Below are 6,536 nucleotides of genomic sequence, written 5' to 3' on the forward strand. Positions count from 1 at the left end.
AGCTCTAACCAGAATAGAAAGAGGAGTGGGAGGCCCCGGTGTACAACTGAGCAAGAGAACAAGTACATTAGAGTGTCTAGTTTGAGAAACAGACGCCTCACAAGTCCTCAACTAGCAGCTTCATTAAATAGTACCCGCAAAACACCAGTCTCAATGTCAACAGTGAAGAGGCATGTCACTGTCTGTCACCTTGAGTACTCAAAATTCTCTTGACCTGTACACCTACTTTGTAAACTAGGTTGTAGCAACCTCATGATGGGTACAGGGAATATTCTAGTATCATGTGCTTTACTAGCCTAAACCTATCGATGTTACATTGAGATGGGTTAACGGAATATGAATGACAGTCAGCCAATATGGCATAATCGAAATAATACCATGCTCGTAAAAAATAAATAATCCTCCCTCATCTTAAATGGCACTGACCGCCACTGCTGTGCATCAAATGTAGCATGTGTACAAACGCAATACCCAATACTCAAATGTGCATAATTGTTTACCATTTGCTATAAATTGAGAACCAGTTATTTTCTAATGTCATATATTAATGGTCATTTTCTGTCGATTAGGCCCTCAGACAGCCTCAATTCGTCTGGGCATGGACTCTACAAGTTGTCGAATGCGTTCCACCGGGATGCTGGCCCATGTTGACTCCTATGTTTCCCACAGTTGTGTCAAGTTGGCTGGATATCCTTTGGGTGGTGGACCATTCTTGAAACCAGAAACTGTTGAGCATACGGGAAACTGTTGAGTGTGAAAAACCCAGCAGCGTTGCAGTTCTTGACACAAACTGGTGCGCCTGGTACCAACTACCCTGTTCAAAGTCACTTAAATATTTTGTCTTGCCATTCACCCTCTGAATGGCACACACACAATCCATGTTTCAATTGTCTCAAGGCTTAAAAATCATTCTTTAACATGTCTCCTCCCCTTCATCTACACTGATTAAAGTAGATTTAACAGGTGACATAAAAAAGTGATCTAACACCTGGATTCACCTGATCAGTCTATGTTATTGTACACTCAGTGTAGATGTAGAGTAATAATCAAAGCTGCAATTTGAGATTTCAATATTTTCATAGCAACTTCTGGAACTAGTTATCCAGTGCACAGCAGCCATTTTACACCAGAGTGCTTACCACACATCAGCTAATACAGCCAATGGATTGAGTTGAAACTGTTTATTACTCATTTAAATCAACACTATTAAAAACCCCTAGATTTGATGTCCACGTCCCAAGTAAATATAATTAGCATAATACAAATCTCCCCATCAAAATCTGTCTGTTTAAAACCTCTTAGACATAATGTCCCCTGTTTAGGGTACATGTTCCAACTGACATTTCTGCTTATAATTCGATCTGTGGACACTGTAGATCGAAATGGCTTGCATTGAGCAATAGCCCTGGTTCCCCTCGGACACAGTAGAATTATTTTGCCTGATGTAGGATTTGAAATCTGAAACAACTTGAAGCTGGGATGTACCTCCTACCATTTGGTGGAACAAGCTCCCTCACGACGCCAGGACAGCGGAGTCAATCACCACCTTCCGGAGACACCTGAAACCCCACCTCTTTAAGGAATACCTGGGATAGGATAAAGTAATCCTTCTAACCCCCCCCCCCCTTAAAAGATTTAGATGCACTATTGTAAAGTGGTTGTTCCACTGGATATCATAAGGTGAATGCACCAATTTGTAAGTCGCTCTGGATAAGAGCGTCTGCTAAATGACTTAAATGTAAATGTAAATGTAATTTCATTCGCTCTTCCGACTGTCCATCAACTCCTGGCTGAAACCTATGTCACAGCCACTGACAGAGCACATGCCTGCAATCTTTACATCGTAGCGCAGCGGGAGAGAGTGGTTTTATCACTGTAGAGATCGATTTATAGCTATTAATCCCCCAAAATATATGAGATGCAAGGCGAAATCCTAACGAGTTCAGGAAGCCAAGCTAAAGTGAGACATTCACAGCGATGGGGGCAGACATTTTGATTAAGAGAGACCTTTAGAAAATATGCACATTTTCTCTAACACTAAACATAGAACATTTATTTTACAGTTATAAGGAAGGTGAAATTGTTACGCTCGTTGACGGAAGGATTGAACCAAGGTGCAGCGTGGTAGGCGTACATCTTAATTTATTAACTGAACCAAAAAAAACAACAGAATACAAACGAAACGTAACGTTCTGGGCTGCTCACAGGCAGCTAACCAAAAACAAGATCCCACAAACAACAGGTGGGAAAAGGCTGCCTAAATATGATCCCCAATCAGAGACAACGATAGACAGCTGCCTCTGATTGGGAACCATATCAGGCCAACCTAGAAATAAAGAAACTAGAATGCCCACCCTAGTCACACCCCGACCTAACCAAAATAGAGAATAAAGGATCTCCAAGGTCAGGGCGTGACAGAAATCTTATAGTTAGTCATTTTATAACTTTATTATACTATATTTAGAAAGCATATAAGTAATTTCAAGCCTTATCCATACAGTTTTGTTGAATAGGAAACACATGATATGAAATATGTCATATTTTCATATTTGTATCATATTTGTACTGTGTAGTTGAGCTTGTATCCTCAAAAGTGACTAGACATCTAATGTATAACTATTTTTACCAGAATGGTGAGATTTTCACATTTATTGGAGTATGCAGCATTAATAGTTATTGTTTATGGCCCTATAACAATAAATTATTACTTTTGGGGATTACGTAGATTACATTTTCGTTTACATTTAGTTACATTTAACTTTAAGATAGAGATCCATCGCATCTACCAATGGCGGCCTTCCGCATCTGAGATGGAAGGTGGCCGAGCTACAGCGGTATTTGTCAGACCATCCAACATCCCGAAAATCACAAACACCTACATGTTTTGCTATAGGACGCTGAAGGTAGCCTGATACCAGTAAAAAGTGCCAAAATATGGGGTTAAATATGGGTAAAAATAAATTACAATAATTTCCTCATCTTTCTGATGTCTCTCGGATATAGGACATCACAAATTTCCTTTTGACACATTTTCTGTTATTCAATGTGTTTCTATGGGTTATGAGCAGTAAGGCCAAATTCAACGTTTCATAAAAAAAATTATAGAAAATACCAGTCAAAAGTTTGGACACACCAACTAATTCCAGGGTTTTTATTTTAAAAACATTTTAAAAAATAACAATTTAGGGCTGTCCTCGACTAAAGCTTGGTGGACCGAAAGTCGTCTGTTCTTTCGACCAATGAATTGGCTGAAATTTTTAAATGTGTATTTTTCCATATATAGACACACCCTGTGTGTTTTTAAAATCAACTATACAGTACCAGTCAAAAGTTTGGACGCATACTCATTGTAAGGGGTGTGTACTGGCGGCAGAGAAGTCAGGCGCAGGAGAGCAAAAACTGTGTTTACAACGGCGCAGTTTAATAATAAATCCCACCAGAAACAGAACAATCAAACAACGGGTACAAAACCCGTAGCACAGCAGAATAATGTGAACAAACACTTACAAATAAACAATTCCGGACAAGGACATGGGGGGAACAGAGGGTTAAATACACAACATGTAATGATGTAATTGAAACCAGATGTGTGGGAAGACAAGACAAAACAAATGGAAAATGAAAAGTGGATTGATGATTGCTAGAAGACCGGCGACGCCAAACGCCGAATGCCGAACACCGCCCGAACAAGGAGAGGAACCAACTTCGGCAGAGATCGTGACACTCATTCAAGGGTTTTTCTTTATTTTTACTATTTTCTACAATGCAGAATACTACAGAAAGCAACAAAACTTTGAAATAACACATATGGAATCATGTAGTAACCAAAAAAGTGTTAAACAAAAAAATAGATTTAATATTTGAGATTCTTCAATGTAGCCACCTTCTGCCTTGATGACAACTTTGCACACTCTTGGCATTCTCTCAACCAGCTTCACCTGAAATGCTTTTCCAACAGTCTTGAAGGAGTTCCCACGTATGCTGAGCTTTTTTCCTTCACTCTGCGGTCCAACTCATCCCAAACCATCTCAATTGGGTTGAGGTCGGGTGATTGTGGAGGCCAGGTCATCTGATGCATCACTCCATCACTCTCGTTCTTGGTCAAATAGCCCTTACACAGCCTGGAGGTGTGTTGCATCATTGTCCTGTTGAAAAGCAAATGATAGCGCAAACCAGATGGGATGGCGTATCGCTGCAGAATGCTGTGGTAGTCATGCTGGTTTAGTGTGCCTTGATTTCTAAATAAATCACTGACAGTGTCACCAGCAAAGCATCACCACACCATCACACCTCCTTCTCCGTGCATCACGGTGGGAATCACACATGCAGAGATCATCCGTTCACCTACTCTGCATCTCACAAAGACAAGGCAGTTGGAACCAAAACTCTCACATTTGGACATCATACCAAAGGACAGACTTCCGTCAGTCTAATGTTTTCTGTATACCACCCCTGCCTTGTCACAACACAACTGATTGGCTTAAACGCATTAAGAAGGAAATAAATTCTACAAACAAACGTTTAACAAGGCACACCTTTTAATTGAAATGCATTCCAGATGACTACCTCATGAAGCTGGTTGAGAGAATGCGAAAAGTGATCAAAGCTGTCATCAAGGCAAAGGGTGGCCACTTTGAAGAATCTCAAATATAAAATATATTTGGATTTGTTTAACACTTTTTTGGTTACTACATGATTCCATATGTGTTATGTCATAGTTTTTATGTCTTCACTATTACTAGACAACATAGAAAATAGTACAAATAAAGAAAAAACATTAAATGAGTAGGTGTGTCCAAACTTTTGACTGGTACTGTATATATTTTTTAGATACCTGAAGGGGTCCTAAAATTCTAAATCAAGTAGCTAAATGATCCTTGGTATGACCATCTTAAAAAAAATCCATGTTAGCTTAGTAGAACCCCCACACACACACATTTCCCCACCCTCCCTTAGACTCTTAAGGATTAATTGATGTCTTCACGGTAGCCCAAGGCCTATTCTTATTGCGTAACTATCTAAATGAGTAGCAAAGAATACTTCCTTTGATAAGATCGCTATATATTATTTTAAGTGTTATATATCGGCTGCTTCAGTATATTGACGTTGTGCAACTCTTGATTAATTCATTTTCTGAACAGCAACAAGGCACATTAATCTGCTTGGCCAGCTCTTCCTCCCTTATGTCCCTTTTGATGCACAGTTAAGTTCTTATGATTCTGGTCCCCCCACTTAAGCTCTGTGAAAGTTTATGTTGCACCTCATCTAAAAGTCTTATTGAGTTTCTATTATTCATAATTATCTGCTAACACTACATTCATATTATATTACTAATTATATTTTTTGATACACAGCAATTTCCTGGGTGGTGCGGCAGTGAATTCTCCATATCCTGTCTTGACAGCGTAGCCCTTTGCAGATATGAATCTATGAGTAGCCTAATTGCTAGCTATAATTCATCCAGAGTTCAAAAAGTAGTAAAGTGCCGCCATGATTAAAAACGGATCCCAGATATACAGAAATCTAAGCTTCATGATGTTTGTACACCTCCTCAATTTAAAGCAACATACAGGAAGAGTACATTATGTAGGCAAATCTTGTGTATTATCATGCCTTTGAACCAATATGTATAAACCCCTGGGTGATGAACATAAAGCAATGTCAACTCCCAAACAACAGCTTTGGACCAAAGAGCTCAGCTTGAACTTTATATACTTTGACTCACACACACAAAGCAGCCATTAAACATCCAGAACTATTTTGCTGGTGGGGAAATGTTGTCATGAAGAATAGCTTATTAAATGCTCCCAGTTGAAACTTGACTTTGATATGACAATCCTGAGCACACCATGTCACCACAAGGCAACACAATGAACAAATCAAACAGCACGCTAAAGCTTTTATCACAAAGGAGGATGCTCAACACTCAAATGCGTTTTATTTTTTCCCTTATCTTGCTCACTCTTGGAGAAGGGGAGCTTTCAGAGTTTTATAGAATACTAAAATAAACTTCAATAAAGCTATTTGTCTTTGGCAAGAATCACTGTGCGTCATCAACGTCCAAGGGAGATTCAAAATAGTCAATCTCAGTCAAGACTGGGGAAGGGCGAGCTTCCACCAATCTTTGTAGTTTGTGTAAATCCCAGCACAAAGATTAATACTTCTGGGACTTGTATTGGGGATTCATAGCTAAATTAACTGTCCTGGCTGCAAATGTGATGGTGCAGAACGACTCAGGCACTCTCATCTCTCTCTGTCTTCTTGGCACTGGTCCCTGTTTGCTGAGGAGCTTCAAGCTACGGTCACACATTTTGAAAGTGTGAAGCTTGAAATGAGCGGTGGTCTGAAAAGTGATCCGACAAGAAGTGTCCGACGGTCATGTCTGTTAGACCACACTGGGAATTATTTACGGTGATTCTCTTTTCCCAGAGAGGGGAGATCAATCAAGGCAAATGTCTGGGCCATAACTCCTGCCTGAGAGCTGTCGGATTAAACAGGCCTTATTATGTCTCTCCACATGAGTGTCTGAGAGAGGG

Source organism: Salmo trutta, chromosome 24 (assembly GCF_901001165.1).
Source record: "Salmo trutta chromosome 24, fSalTru1.1, whole genome shotgun sequence".
Lineage (NCBI taxonomy): Eukaryota > Metazoa > Chordata > Actinopteri > Salmoniformes > Salmonidae > Salmo > Salmo trutta.